Source organism: Heloderma suspectum, chromosome 1 (genome assembly GCF_057233095.1).
Source record: "Heloderma suspectum isolate Gila_16-S chromosome 1, 16-S_ref, whole genome shotgun sequence".
Lineage (NCBI taxonomy): Eukaryota > Metazoa > Chordata > Lepidosauria > Squamata > Helodermatidae > Heloderma > Heloderma suspectum.
In genome coordinates this window covers 415,504,567-415,521,371 of record NC_139458.1, presented here as the reverse complement: position 1 = coordinate 415,521,371, position 16,805 = coordinate 415,504,567, and the positions used below count along the sequence as shown (strand labels likewise).

The 16,805-nt window shown below is 43.7% G+C and overlaps 1 long non-coding RNA gene across 1 annotated transcript in view; it reads right to left on the bottom strand.

The window, feature by feature from the left end:
* Positions 1–3,382: 3,382 nt before the first annotated feature.
* LOC146360201 (uncharacterized) overlaps positions 3,383–16,805 on the bottom strand; it is a 177,440-nt gene continuing 164,017 nt past the window's right edge. Inside the window, exon 4 of the long non-coding RNA XR_014786960.1 lies at positions 3,383–11,323. This is a non-coding gene — a long non-coding RNA (uncharacterized LOC146360201). The remainder of the gene's footprint in view (positions 11,324–16,805) is intronic.

Below are 16,805 nucleotides of genomic sequence, written 5' to 3'. Positions count from 1 at the left end.
GAGTTAACCTAACAATAAACCATGGACAATTGTTGGGTTAACTGTGGGTAGTTTAACCCATAAACTCTCCAGAGTTTCCGAGTTCTCACATCCCAAAAGAACCCAGGAATGGGGCATTTCCTGAGTTGTTAACTGAAAATGGAAATGATTACCATGCAGCTTGCATACTCTGCTCGTCTCTACAATTCCTGGGTTAAACAACTCAGGTATTGCCATTGTGACATGTGAACCAGCCCAGTAAGCGCTTTTGGATTCAGTAGAAGATAAGTTCAATAACGTGCCAACTCATTTTCTTCTGAAGAATCTCAGAGCAAAAGTAGTGCAAGTGCCAGTGGTTGCAAGGTGGTGTGACTGCTGGAGTTGCAGGCTTCTCCCCCCCACCACCCCCCACTGCTTGCTTTGCATCAGAGAGGGAAAAGATACATTTTTTAAAAGTCAATCCAATTAATCATTCTTATTTAATATAGAGGAGAAAGTTTAAAATAAAAGCACTTTTAACTTCATCATATAAGCAGCCAAACTGGTTGCCAGAAATGTCATGCTCAGGACTTAAATGATGTCATCTAACTAACAAAAGAAAATGCTGAATTAATGGCACAAATGGTACATTGCATCATATAAAGCAGTCTTCTCCAACCTGGTGCACTCCAGATGCTTTGGGTTAAACAACCTTGGGTTAAACAACCCAGGAATTGCCACGGCATGTGCACCAGGTCACTGCGTAATTAGTAAACTGCAACTTTAAAGAGACAGTTTACAGCAGAAATGGAAAAACAGTGGCCTATCTCTGCACTTTTTTCACTCGGATCTTTCTTGCTCACTCCCTATCCTCAGTTCCCAATCATCTTTTAAGGTCTTGCATTTTTTTTTTAAAGACTATGAGTGATTCCAGACTAGGCTTTTATTATGCAATTGACCTGCATTGTTCATGGAATTTAGGGTGGGTCCAGACAACATCTTCTGCTTGTAACCCTTCTGTGTTTTCCCACCTCTTCTTCCACCATTTTTCTTTCCACAAAAAAAACCATTAAGGAAAAGAAGATGGAATAGCTGCACAATGCCTTTTGATTAGTAGCGCTAGGAGCCATCTATCTGTAAGCACCCTAAATGCACACGGTAGCACTGAACCACCTATACCAGTGGTATTCTCTTTTTTAAAAACAAAGAAATGTGAAGTGATACTGACAAGAATAAACACTGTATTATGGGATTGTATCTGGGTCTAGTCACAGGGCACGATGAGGGGGTATCTAGGGTACCCAAGTGTAGGAATGTTTTCTTCGGAACTACCTGGAGGGAGGTGTAGTTACATTTAAACCAGGAAAAAATAACATGCAAACATGGCAATGTCCATTCACTGAAGGGGGAGGGAGGGAAGAGAGGGATTCCCAAGTGATAATCAGAAGGGGTTTAAAATGCACATGTGTGTTTATATGTCTCCCGTTGCTCAGAGCTCAACATTAGCCTTGAGATCATCTAGGTACAGATCTAAGTGTTAAATGTGAGAAGATTACCACCTAGTAGGGATCTGTTTATTGTTGTACTTCTTGCCTTTAAAAGCATAGACTCAAAGCAGGTTACACATAGGGATGTTGGAGAAATGCATAACAGAACCAAATGAGTTTGGATTTTCATGAATCCTACCCATGGATTCCGCAGTGGACTGGCTTTCCCCCTGTTGTGTGGATTCCATGGACTTGCAGACCATTTTTCTAACTGTCCTGAATTTTGCACAAATTTCATCATAGAGAAATACACAAAATAACAAAACCCAGCCTAAAATGTACACTTCCCCCATAGGCTAAAGCATGAAAATGTGCATGGGGGGGGGGGATTTGCACATTTTCATATGTGTGAATTTGTGCAAATGAGCATTTGTGCAAATTTGGACAAAAAAATCCAATTCTGTGGATGGGCAGACGACAGAATGAGAGGTGCCTGACAATCCATGAAACACAGACAGAACGGATTTTACACAATACGTACAGCTCTAATTATACATCATCAAACTATTAAAAATAACAACAGCAACAACATATTTCAAAACTAAGCCTGAATGCGACACATTTAAAGTCACAAATGAACAGGCCTTGCATGACATTGCACCATTAATCCATCACGCCTAGCAGTACCTGCACTGATTCGGGCAGCTCTCCAGGGTCTCAGACCTTTCTCAAAGCTGCTGAGATCCTGTAAATAAGAGGTGCCAAGGAATTAACCTGGCACTGTCTGAATGCAAAGCAAGTGCTGTACCACTGAACTATGAGGCCCACCCCAACATCGCATCACCTTCAGAGATGCCCCAGAAATATTGTGAATGTTTTTCTTAATGAGCTGAATATAGTTATGTTTTACCTATTTTCCTTACAATTACCTATTGTCATTTACTGCAGGGCTCAGTCCTGGGCCCAGTGCTCTTCAACATTTTTATTAATGACTTGGAGGAGGAGGTGCAGGGAATGCTGATCAAATTTGCAGATGACACAAAATTGGGCGGGATAGCTAATACTTCCGAAGACAGAAACAAAATTCAAAGTGATCTGGATACACTGGAGCGCTGGGCAGAAAACAACAGAATGACATTTAATAGGGATCAATGCCAAGTTCTGCACCTAGGAAAAAGAAACCAAAGGCACAGTTACAAGATGGGGGATACGTGGCTCAACAACAAGACAAGCGAGAAGGATCTTGGAATTGTTGTCTATCACAAGCTGAATATGAGCCAACAATGTGATGTGGCTGCAAAAAAGGCCAATGCTATTTTGGGCTGCATTCATAGAAGCATAGCTTCCAAATCCCGGGAAGTACTAGTTCCCCTCTACTCAGCACTGGTTAGGCCTCATCTGGAGTACTGTGTCCAGTTCTGGGCACCACACTTTAAGAAGGATGCAGACAAACTGGAGAGGGTTCAGAGGAGGGCAACAAAGATGATCAGGGGACTGGAAACAAAGCCCTATGAAGAGTGACAGAAAGAACTGGGCATGTTTAGCCTTGAGAAGAGAAGACTGAGTGGAGATAGGATAGCACTCTTCAAGTACTTGAAAGGTTGTCACAGAGAAGAAGGCCAGGATCTCTTCTTGATCATCCCAGAGTGCAGGACACGGAACAATGGGCTCAAGTGATAGGAAGCCAGATTCCGGCTGAACATCAGGAAAAACTTCCTGACTGTTAGAGCAATACGACAGTGGAACCCATGACCTAGGGAGGTGGTGGGCTCTCCCACACTGGAGGCATTCAAGACAAGGCTGGACAGCCATCTGTCAGGGATGCTCTGACTTGGATTCCTGCATTGAGCAGGGGGTTGGACTCGATGGCCTTGTAGGCACCTTCCAACCCTACTATTCTATGATTCTATGATTTTATTATGCAGTCTGAAGTGTTTTTAGAGGACTAAACTGCCTTGAGTGCAAGAGAAGCGGAAACACAGAGTTCAATAAATAAGGAATGTGGGAAATCTCCCATGTGTCTTTTCAGGAGATCGGCCCAGATTCTTACAGCGAGCAAAAGTGCATTGCCAATTCTTCACAACTGAAAAATATTGAGGCGCATGGTCAACGAAGGTGATGTGCGTTACCAAAAGCTTGTTCAGCAACTCCCATTTGCAAATCATATTTAAGAACCAGCATCAGGGCTGATAGCGCACCAAAATTTAGGGCCTTCATAATACCTTGCACTGCAACTTCCTGCTCAGTAGATGAGCCTTGTATTTCTGTAACATATGTTGGGGATTAGCAAAGAGGGCTTGGCAGGGCAAAATGACATGTTTCAATTTTTTTTAAACTTTGCATGCAGTTTGCCATTTGGATTATTACATATTATCAGACAATTACTGTGCCCAAGGAAACAGGAAAACAAACTAGGTGACTTCTGTTATGTATTTGCCTCTTGCAGCAATTATATATCTGCCATCTTTTAATTTGCTAATATGCAATGCATGAAAAATGCGTCAAGGAAGAGGCACATTTCTCAAACGGCGAGGATGCTTTCCCTCAGGGAAATAGCAGCCTGACCTCAGGAGAGTTGAACCAGTTTCTTTTCCCTTGGAATTAATTTTACTGGACCGTATTCACTTCAGCACTCCAGGAGGAAAATAAATCACAGTAAGAATGTAATGCTTAAACAAGGAGTTTAGAAAGTTGCACAGCTCTGATAGTGCAAGGCAGCACAGAATTTAAGTTTGAGTGCAAAATACAGCGACTTTAGTATAATCTCATCTCTGCTTTTTTTCTTCTTTTTTTAAAGGCAGGTTTCTTTCACTCATCCTGGCTATAAATAAACACTTGAAACACGCTGTATCAACTGCTAAAATCTTTAAAAAAGAAGGTACTTGCGTGTGTGGGAAGGTCCCTGTTGGCCTTCACGCAGAATATCTGCACGGTATTTTGTATCTAGCAGCTCTCCAATCACTTTCTAGATGGAACATCTATACTATACATTTGTATGTAGAGCCAATTTTGATGGGTGTGAGCTGATTCTAAGAAAACATAAATTCTGAATTTTCAGGAAAACACAAAACGTATTTGCCAGATGCAACTGCCAGATGATTCAGATAACCACAGTGTGAATGGATGGGGATCCTTTCCAATTTAGATTGCACTATACATATTGCAGCTGGATTATCCCATGGAGAAACCATATTACACTGCCAATGCAAGCCTTCCTGATGTAGACACAGAACTGAAAAGTCTACAACCAGAGTCTTTATATTGGGCAGAAAAGACAAGGATAAGGGGAGAGGTCAGGGACTGAAAATGTGGGAAAGGCTGGGGAGAGGGGAAAGCAAGTAGTGGTGCTGAGGAAGAAGTAAAGTGAGAATTACGGTGTTTTAGGAAACACTTTATTTTGTAATTGATATGTTTTGATTGTATTTTCATCTGTTTTATTGTTTTAATCTATTTTAAATTATTTTTGGAAGCCACCTTGAGTGCCATGGGGGGGGTGTAGAAAGGCGGGGCATAAATCAAATCAATCAATCAATCAATACTTTGCCAAATGCCGATTCCCACAAGTCATCAATGCTGCTATTGCAAGTCTAATGGGCACTATCTTAGATAGTGTTAAAAGGGGATTAGACAAATTCCTTGAAGTGAGACAATCAGTGGAGGCTACAGAATGTGATGGGCAGCAGGCTTCTGAATACCAGTTGGTGGGGAGCAACAGCAGGGGAAGGCTACTGCCTTCAGGCCCTATAAAGATCCAAAATAAATTCAATAGTTACAACTTATAAGCTCTCCAGAGGCAGCTGGTTGGTCACCGTGAGAAACAGGATACTGAACTAAACGGACTGTTGTTCTGATCCAGCAGGACTGATATTATGATGTGTATTTTCTTCCTCTCATATAATTCTAGAACCCAGTGGGGCCATCCCATGAAGCAGATTGGTGGGAGATTCAGGACAGATAAAAGGAAGGGCTTCTTCACACAGCGCATAAACTATGGAATTCACTACCCCAAGATGTAGCGACGGCCACCATTTTGGATGGTTTTAAAAGTGGGTTAGGTAAATACCTGGAGGAGAAGGCTATCAATGGCTACTAGTCCTGATGGCTATATGCTACCTCCAGTATCAGAGGCGTAAGAACATAAGAAGAGCCATGCTGGAACAGACCAAGGGTCCATCTAGTCCAGCATTCTGTTCACACAGTGGCCAACCAGCTGTTGACCAGGAACCCACAAGTCGGACATGAGTAGAACAGCACCCACCCACTCATGTTCCCCAGCAATTGGTGTACATAGGCTCACTGCCTCTGGTACTGGAGGTAGCACATAGCCATCAAGACTAGTAGCCATTGATAGCCTTTTCTTCCAGGAATTTGTCTAACCCCCCTTTAAAGCCATCCAAGTTGGTGGCCATCACTACATCCTGTGGTAGCAAATTTCATAGTTTAACTATGCTCTGTGTGAAGAAGTACTTCGTTTTATCTGTCTTGAATCTCCCACCAATCAGCTTTATGGGATGACCCCAGGTTCTAGTATTTTGAGAGGGAGAAAAATGTTTCCCTACCTACATTCTCCACACCATGCATAATTGTATAGACCTTTATCATGTCTCCTCTTACCCTCCTTTTCCCCAAACTAAACAATCCCAGTATGCCTATGTATACCAGTTGCTGGGGAACATGGACGGGAGGGTGCTGTTGCACTCATGTCCTACCTGTGAGTTTCCTGTGGGCAGCTGGTTGGCCACTGTGTCAACAGAATGCTGGACTAGGTGGACCCTTGGTCTAATCCAGCATGGCTCTTCTTATGTTCTTATTGCAGGTTCCTCACATAGGACTGCCAACCTTTTCCTGGCACAGTTCATTTGCATTTAGTAGCTGGATGACTGGTAGAAATATAACACAGAATCATGGAATTTTAGAGTAGGGAGATTCCCTTGAAGATCATATAGTTCAACCCAACCAAGTGAAGGCTTTTCCATCAATGCCTCTCCATGCTGGGAAAAGATTCAGCTATAGAACAGAATTCTTGCAGCATGGTGGACAGGCAATTAGATTTGGATCAGGAAGACTGGAGTTGAACTCCTTGCTCTGCTATGTAGCTCACATACTCTTAGATGCATCACTAATTCCAAGCCTAGCAGGGTTGGAGTGAAGGTAGAAAGTGATAATCCCATATATTTTGTCCCTAAGATCCTTGAAGGAAGGCCGGGATAGAAATGCGATAGATAAAACACAAATTTTGCCTGTCAGGTAATCAGAGGAACCCTGTCAGGAAAAAAAAAGGATGGTAACTCTAAGCTCCGGTCACTTCTATGCCATTGTAAGCCAAAACTGCAGGAATGCTCATAGGGATTATGCTCTCCCATAATTACACCAAATCAGAACCCCCTTTCTACAGCATGCTTAGCATAATAGCCAATCCAGCCTTGCCCAGTTTTTCAGTCATACTGACTGGCTTGGGAGCACCCGTCTGTCTGGGAAAGCAGCACTGCTTTACATGGCTAATTAACCAAGTAACCACACATGTTCCTCCTTCTATGTCTGAATTAACAGTTGAAAAGACAGTAAACACCACAGAACAGAAAGCTAAAAGAACAAGTCTGCTGAGTTTGTTGGTCCAGTGGGGCCACAAAAGCTTATCAGCCATGTCCTACAGTTTATTAAGCTCCTCTAGTGCTTTTGTGCTGAAATTTGCTTATTTAGTTCGATAAAAGACCGGGGCGGGATATGTGCATGTGGCGGGAGGGGGGAGTAGTCGTTGGATATGGCAGTTGGCAAGCCGGCATCATTAATCAGATCTGTGCCTTGCTCACAAAAGTTATTCATGTTTAGGGCATTAAAGCTTGAAGCTGAAATTGCAGCAGTAGGCAATTTGAGTAGGCGTAGCCAGTCCGTCTGCAACAGATTTATGACTGTTTACTCAACAATGGATTATATTGGGGGAGGTGCTGCGTGAGGGAAAGGGAGAAAAAGTCCCATTTCAAAACACGACATCAACCCACAGTGATAATTCATCTATTTTTTTTCTCCTTTTTGGTCATAGGAGTTTGTTTCATAATGACTATCAGGGCTGATTCACACTGTACTAAACAGACCTGCCTGCCACGTGCACGTTGGTGCAGGGGCATACGGTGGGCAATCCATTTCACTAATAGCTGTGTTTGGTTAATGTTCCCTAGAGCATAGCCACTGCATTGCTATAGATATGCGTCTTCTTTCACAGTTTACAGTGTTCACCATGGCAAATATGTGGTGTAGACATGTGAAGGCCCTCTTTACTCCATGATCCTCTGTTTATCTCCATTCCACCCCCACCCGATTTTCTGTTTCGATTCCCCCCCTCCCCAACTGATACTAAACATTCTGTGCTGACTAAGAATGAATCCTCATGGGGTTGCTTTTGGAAGTGTTTTGCCCCCTCGATTAAAAAAAAAAGTTTTTTATACTCCTGCAAACCTCAGGGTTCCCTCAAGCATGCTGATACCTCCCTCTGGCATCTAGGGATGGGCGAATATATCAATTTGCCTTCTCCTACATTTGAATTTTTGAAATCTCAAGTTCTTTCTCTCCCAAATATGAAGAACGTTAAGAATTTTGGTAAATTCTAATAAAAAACGAACTGAAATTAAACTCTCACTCACTTGCACCAGCTAAATTTAATCGGTATAGCTATTCCCAGCATGGAGAGAACCATGTTGTACTTGCAGGCCATATAGCTGTTAAAGATGAGGAGCCTGTCAGAAAAAGGGGGCGGCAACCCTAATTCAGCACCACAAACGTGGTTGAATACAAAGGGATTAATACCCAGACTATTAAGAGCAAAGCACTCAAAAACCCTGAGACTGGATGGATAAATCTGTCTGTTACAGTTTCTCCCACATTCAAATTTTTTAACTCTCAAGTTCTTTTTGTCCTGAATACGGAGAACTTTGTGAATTTTGGTAAATTCAGATCAAAACTGAACAGAACTGAACTTCTCACCCATCCCTAGAGGGGTGAGAAGGTACTGCTATTAGAGGGAGCGGCAGCTGTATAGAACCTCCAGAGGCAGTTTGTGTCGGAACACCTCTTGCTTGGGACTGACAGCAGGAGCGGGCTGAAGTGTTCAAGCCTGACTTCCGAGCTTCCCAGATGCATCTGCTTGCTCATTGTGGAAACAGGATGTGAGACTAGATGGACCCTCTATCTGATCCAGCCGGGCTCGTCTTACACTCTTGGATTGATGCCAGTAACAGGACCTTTTATTTATGCATTTATTTATTTACAATATTTGTATACCGCTCCACATCTAAAACAGATTTCGGAGCGGGGAACACAAAAGATAATACAATAAAAAGAATAAAAAGATTAAAACACCATATTCAAATTATGATTTTTTTTTTTTTAAAAAGATGTCAATTGAAACTGTGGCTGGTCAATTAAGGAATGCCTCCTAGAACAGTGCTGTTTTCAGGAGGTGCCAAAAACAACCTAGGGTTGAGGCCTGCCTAACCTCCAGGGGCAGGGAGTTTCAAAGAAAGGGGGTTGCCACACTGAAGGCTCTTCTCCTAGTGGACTCCAATCGGGCCATAGGTCCAAGCTGACATAGCTATACCAAGCTGAAACAGGATCAAATTAAACGTCTGTGTGTGCAAGGGCTACTCAGTTGTGCGGGAACAGTACACTGCACATGATCAGAGGAACTATGGCTTGCGGTCAGAGGAACTATCTCAAGTCAAATGACACCACCTATCCTATGGAAAGGGAAAGGAGAGTGTGGGAAGCAGGTGAAGAAGTCATCAGAGACTACTGCAGCTGAACTCCCCCTTTTCCCTCCCCTCTACCCAGGACCAACTGACACCAATACCCTGTGGGAAGGATCTGGATGAATTGTTATGTTTGGCTATTGCCATATTGATGGGGCGGGGGAGGCTGTTAGCAGATAAGGTGGTATATGAAAGTTAATAATCAATAAACAAGTACTGTGATTTTATTCATGTATTTTGATTGTAAGATATCTTGGAAGGACTTGTATTGTTAAAAGCGGGAACAAAACCTTTTAATAAATAAATACCTGTCATTACATCACACATCCAAGAGCAACTGAGCCCAAGTAACTAAACTCAGGACTGCTTACTCTGCCATCCACACCACAGTGAGGGCTAAGGGGTATCTGGAACCCCCACCCGTAAATCTCAACTTCTCCAATCACAGCCTATTTCCTTCTCTGCCTTTCCAACTGTCTCTCCCCTGCCCGCTTCTGCTAGCAAGGCTGGTCTTACTAAGAGGCAGAGCAAGGCAGCCCCAACAGGAAGTCGATTTTGAGCATCAAGAGTCAATTTTCTATGTCAATGGCTCAAAATGTTCAGAGGTAAGCCCCATGTGCTGGTGAGAACGTTCAGCAGCAGCAGAAGAAGAAAAAGAAGAAATTACACAGAAACACAAGCATACACTGGGATGTTGCATTAGTTTAACATTTTATCCACGTTTACACATTTCAGAGTGACTCAGCATGCAAACAGACGGGCATTTTGTGCACTGGCATTCCTAGTCTTGAATGGATGCCATGCACTGGACTATCTGCCTGAAATACTGGTGTAATGTTTTGGATTGTGACACTGCACAGACACAGTAGCCTGAATACTCCCATCTGGACCAATTTATTTGCTAGTGCAGCAAGTTTGGATCTCAGGCCATAAATATGCAAACTTTTAAGGCCAATGTTGAAGGGGCTCTATTCATGCAAGACACAACAAATAAAAATGAATGTCATTATTTCCTAGAATCCATCCTGTAATCATTTAGAGCACATTCAGTTGGGTGGAATCAACTGGTATAAATATATCATCCTTTTCCTGAGGCTTTTGTCTTGTTGGTAAATCATTTGCTATAAATGAAATGCTTTTCCAAAAGCTGATCTGTCTAAGAGGTAAGAGCAAAATGGTGTTTGTTTTTTAACTGTCCATTTGTCAATAGGACTAGTCAAATGGTTCAAGAAACGTTAGCTGATTAATTATATGCATTTGATTAATTAATCAATTGATTAAATCTGCATAAATTTGCACATAAAAAAACTAATAATCCTTAATTTAAAAAAAGCATACGAAGCTTCTTTATACCAAAGTCCATCTAATTGTCTCCTCTTGCTGACAGCGGTTCTTCAGAGGCTTGGGCAGAGATCTTCACAGTCCAGCTACCTAACAGCCTTTCTACTGGAGATGCCAGGATTGAACCCCAAGCAAAGCATGGACTCTACTACCACTGAGCTATGGTCCCTCTGCATAGAATGCATTCTATGTTTTTATGATGCACACACCTTGTAATGAGATTTGGGGACTGGGAGGGGGGGAACAGAGGTTCAGTCTGAATGATCTCTCAAGGCATTTCCCCTACCCTGTGAGTTGCTGGTGGTGAAAGGAGACTGCTCTAATGGATCAAACTGGTTGGTCAGGTTTAACCTAGCCACCTCCAGATCTGTGAATGGGAGGCTTCCTTCCACCCCCTCTCCCCCCTAAGGAATGTGGTCTGGCTGGATCTTGCCCAGACATGTCCTGAGAGTTACCTGAATGGAAGATGACTCATCCCTTTTGTCCGAATTAGGCCAAGGGGAGGGGGCTAGCCTAGCCTGTGGTTCTAAGCAGATAGTCCTAGAGCCCAGTCTACAAAGGAGGCAAAGAGCTAACTTGATCTCTGCAGGAAATCCTGTGGTGCTATGGGTTCCCCTAGAAATCTGATGAGGAACACGAATCTGTTGGGGTGTTAATGCCGTGCAATCACCATGCTTCAGTCATGGAATTTTACAGTGTGGTGGTGGTGGTTTCCAGATGTCCTCATCTTCCATTTGTAACCGTCCTGTGTTTCCCCACCACTTCTTCTGTCTTTTTTTCTTATCAGAAAAATATCTGTTAAGGAGAAAAAGATGGAATAGCTGCAGGATGTCTCTTGATAGGTAGCACTGAGAGCTTTAGGTTTGGAAGCACACTCAGAATTAAAGCAGCTCCTTATGTTTATGACTTTCTACTACAGTTTAGTCCCTAAGGCAATGTACAGTTATGAACCACACCTAATAAAACCAAAATTAAAACCAATTAAAAATACACACACTATTATGTGTAAGGCTCAGCACTAAGACTCAAAAGCGTTTTAGGGAATAATACATCTTACCTCAATAGAAATCAGCCTATATTCAGCTTTGTGGTTACCAGTGTCATTAGTTCCACATTTTAGATCTTTTTGGTGAAACTCTCTAGCCGTATCCTCCCCCATTAAACTGAAACTTGGTATCTAGTGACTTAATCTCAGAATGCTTTTCAATACACGTATTTTACAAAAGCAGAAGGAGTGATAACATTTCTCCTTCACACATGGGCCCATCCCAAGCAGAACTGCACCCTCTACACACACCACTTATTATTAAATACAAACAAGCAGTAAGCATGGAGACCATTTGCTATGCTACTGTTCATTCAAACTGATTTGCTTTTAACGGGGGCATTTCCAAAGAAAAGTGAGGACACTCCAGGATTTGGTCATGGGATGCCTTTAGCCACAAGGGCAAGATGCAGCAGTGTTTTTTGTGCACCAGTTGGGCAGCTGTTGAGTCAACTATGACAGAGCCTTTGCCTCTACGCATAAGGCTTACAACTTGGGGCAGTTGAATTGAACAAAGAAATGTGTGAAAATGCACTTCAAGAGTTTCAGTGTGTGCAAAAGCTCAGGGCCAAACCAGACAACAGGCCAGTTCGCATGAAGAAAGCCCACTGTGGGTTAATTTACCAGCGAGGAGCTGTGGTGTGTGCCAGCTGCCATTACGAATATGCAAGCCCCAGCCTGGGGTTGCTGCGGTTTGTGGTGTTGTGCAAACCCGGCCAGCACAGTTTTTTTGAGGGTTAAACAATCCTCGCATAACCCTAAAACAGGCAATGGGTTCTGCAAGGGCTGTTTAACCCTCAAATAACTCCCACTGGCCAGGTTTGCACAACACCACAAGCCATGGCAACCCCAGGCCAGGGCTTGCATATTCGTAATGGCAGACAGCACATGCCGTGACACCCTGAGGGTTAATTAACCCATGGTGGGCTGTCATGTCATCCAAACCAGGTCCTTATCTCAGTAAAATGTATGATCCAAAACTGAGAAGGGGGGTACTGAAAGTGGAGGATCAGCAAACAGGAGGGAGGCGTTCTTAACAACTCTCATGCCTGTTGATCCTTCCCTGCAAATGCTTACTTGGGGGACAGGGCAAACTTTTAAAATTACCTGGGGAATATTTGTAGGTGAGAATAAGTGGTGCAAGAAGAGTTAAGCACTTTCTCATTTCCATCCATCCATCCATCCATCCACCTCAGCATCAGCATTAACAAGTGAAACTTGGGATTGGGAACACAGAACCTTCATAATATCTAGTTTGGCCCACAGGCTGAGGATAAATTCACGCACAGGGCTGCAATCCAGAACAAAGCTAGGTGTGCTTAAGCCCATTCATGTAATTTCAATAGGATTAAACATGCCTACCACACAAACATGCCTGTGTTGGTTATTCAGGGGACCAGAGGCAAAATGAAGACAGGGCTTTTGTACTTTTAACATAGACCTGCATGAATTACAGCCCACCAAGCCAAATACAGACCACCAGCTAAATAGTGTGGCCTGCCAGGTGCGTGACAGTTGTTTTGCAGTCCTAGGCAGGTAGATAAAAAATCCCAGGAGGTTTTTCACAGCCTGATGGGCTGGCATATGTTGCTGGTAGGCTTCATTTGGCTTGGTGAATCGCAAGTTGTACAGATTTATTAACTGGATAGAACGGAGAATTCCAGCAGGTGCCAAAATTCCCTCTTCTACACAACCATTAGAAGTACAGGAGCCCTACTCAACATTGCATCTTGTCAATCTAGTAGAAAATGTGCCCAGACATCACATCTTTTGCACAATCAAATCAATATGAGCTTTTCTTTTCTTTTCTTTTCTTTTCTTTTCTAAGGTTTCAACATATTGAACTGGTTTTGTGAATGCTCTGACCCTGTCCAGCTTGTCAGTTACCATGTCCTGAAAACTCTTTGGGGAAAAAGATGAATGAAGATGTGGATGAGTCAGTCTAGACACCCACAAAATTGGTTCCACACACTTAAGTCACTGGAAAAAGAAGAAGCAAAGTTGTACCGATTTCACCACATCAGTAGCAGCGCCATCATCATTTTGTTCAGATGAAGGGTCACTGCAACAGGACAGCAATGCTGAAAACATGAAATTTGTTCTCCTGCCCTGAAGAACGTCTGCACGTATTACGTGAAAGCTAACGCATTCCATTACACAACCAAATTCACACAGCACCCCCCCCCACACACACACACTCTTTAAGTGCCCTCTGTGATTGTTTTTGCCACAACAGATAAAATGCAGCTAGCCTACCCCACTGGAATCTCTTTCTGGGACAAGGGAAGTCAGAGCAAGCTGGAGCTTTTCTCCACACACATACTCTGGTGGTGCACCAGCTTGCTGCTTGGATCCCCTGAATGTGGGGCAGGGTGGGGGGCATTTGCTGGGGGTAACTGGAGTATGTGTATGTGCATGTAGATACTTAAACTGTCCCATCTCTGCCAATTCTTCCAGTATCAGAGGCAGTATGCCTATGTTCACCAGTTGCTGGGAATTATGGGCGGGAGGGTGCTGTTGCACTCCTGTCCTGCTTGTTGGTTTCCTGTGAGCAGTTGGTTGGCCACTGTGTGAACAGAATGCTGGACTAGATGGACCCGTGGTCTGATCCAGCAGGGCTCTTCTTATGGTCCTTCTTTCTCCTCCCCTCTCCCCTGGCTTATTTCTGGTCTTGGAGCCTGACTGTGGAAGAAATGGGTGGTGAAGTAAAGTCAGGGGGAAGGATTGTACAGGATAATGGATAGGTGATGGGGCAGAGGGTTAAACTCCTATCCCACCCTGCTGGTACTCCCCTGAAATGTCCTCTGCATCCATATTACAAGGCAAATGAGGATTTGGGCATCCCTGTTTGCCTTGTTGTAAGGTGGAGTTCAGCCTTCCCCAACCTGGTGCCCTCCAGATGGCTTGGACTACAAATCCCATCAGAACCAGACAACAGAGTAAAAATGGGGTGATGGGAGTTGCAGTCCAAAACATCTGGAGGGCACCAGCTGTTGAGGAAAGCTGGTGTAGTCCTTCTCCCCTCAACCTCCAGTTTCTAGTGACAAACTCAAAACTGGGTACGGTTTAAAAGGAGGTCTCAAAAGGAACACTGTGGGGGAGGTGAGCATCAACTTAATGAGCTACTAACTTCATAGCAACAAAACACAAAAGTGTTTAGTGGAGTTGTAGAGGAACTGTTCAGCCCTTTCACCTCTCCGTATTGGTATTAAGATATAGATATGGGCCTCTAGTCAAAGAGCTACCTAGTATACTGCATGACTACAACCAATGATCTGGAACGTATCTCAGGAAAAACAGCTTAGGATGGGCACACCCTGAGACTGCTTATGATCCTGGCTTGTTTTTCAGTCTCTGTGTTTGGAACAGGAAATGCTGCATTTTGCAACAGTGGTGATATGTTCCAAGTTGCAAACATTTCACACAGATAGGTCCCATTTGAAAAAGAAGAGGCTGGATAACTCTTCAGGGATGGGCATCTTTCTATAATTTTTGCCTCTTATCAAGCAGCTGAGAGTATGTGGGTCTTCCCATCTTTTTAGGCCAGCTCTGCCCACCCTTCGTGATGCTGTGATGCTTACAGAATGCCGTGGGCAGAAGCAGCCATGCCTTTTGGGAATAGCCCCAACTGCTTTCTGCTCAAGTTTCATCCAGACTGTGTGATAAGACAAAGTCATAGCATAGTGTGGGAGGGACTGAGATACCCTGCAATCCCCGGAAAAAGGAAAGTACTTTTTCTCAGAAAAAATGCATAATTAACTGGAGGGAAATCACTGCTATAACATGTGATGTCTACTGCAGCACAATGAAAACTGTGCACTGTTCCCTTATAGGCAACCCAACTCAAGCTTCCTCCCTTCCCTTGGACTAGGGTAGACCTGGCTGCAGGTCTGGGTCAGGAGGCCTGACAGAGAGCAGTACCTTACCTTCAAATAAATCAGGCAAGTTACCAACACCTGTGTGGAGCCTGCATTTAATTGGTCTACCAGCTTAGATGGCTTCAAAAAGGCTCAGACTATTAATTTTCAATTGGTCAGTTGAACACATCACACTGATCTTAGCTGTGGGTCACACTAGTGGCTCCATGAACATTTTCTTCTTGTTGTTTAATTTAAAACACACAACCAGAAAGGGATAAAGGTGATCCACAGCTGCTAAAAAAAGACAAGAGAACGTTTCCTTTTCTTCTTAACTACACTTGTGTAGCGTAGCAGAGATGATTTCGACAGATTCAGCAGCCCTTTCTCACCCCTGTATGCCAAGCTGTCCCCGCTAAAAATGCCTTCCCACAACTGTTAAAACTGCAGGAGCTCCATTGTCCTCCTTATGTAACAAATCATTTAAACTGGGTTCCATGCTATAGGTTAGGATAAAAGCTGGGCCCCAAACAGCTGAAGACTATGGGCTTAATGCAAATCCATGAAAGTCTGGTCTATCCATGACTATTATCCAGGACAGCTAGCAATCCTATGCATGTCTACTATGTATGCAATCCTATGCATGTCTACTGAGAAGTAAGTTGCATTGACATCAATGGGGCTTACTGTCAGGTAAGTATGTGTTGGACTACAGCCAGGGACAGCACTCCTAAGTGGGGCCAGGCTGGACTGGGGTGCAACACGGTGGATCTACTGCCTCATCCACAATTGTGCTCACTCCTGTTGGCAGGGCACAAGGTGGGTTGGTGGTCTTTTTCTTTTGTTCCCTGGTGGAGCAGGGTTTAAAACAAAAAGAAAAACCCCTTTGGTCACGGAGGGAGTGAATTTTCCTACACCAGCTCTGGGCTGTCACAGGTAATAAGCCCAAATCAGGCCATTCTCTGTAGCATGGAGGGGCTTTGGACCCTCTGACTCCTTTGGGGTCTTTCTGCCAGCTATTGCCAATGGGAGAACCACCGGTGGTAACTTTCCCCCACACAGGTAGGGTGGGGCCTCTGCCATGGCAGAGCTTCCCTTCACCAGTTGAGGGCCACCTCTACTACATCCTAAGCCTCTCCAGCTATCAACAATGGACTGTGCGTGTCTTTAGGATTGCTCTCTAAGGGTGTAATCCTATGCTTGTTTAGACAGAACAAAGTCCTACAGCTCCCAGCATTCCCCAGCCAGCATGGCTGGCTGGGGAATGCTGGGAGCTGTAGGACTTTTTTCTGTCTAAACATGCATAGCATTGCACCTTAACTGAACTTCCCTATTCACAGGCACTGTGTATTTCCCAGGCTGCAATTCTAGGACA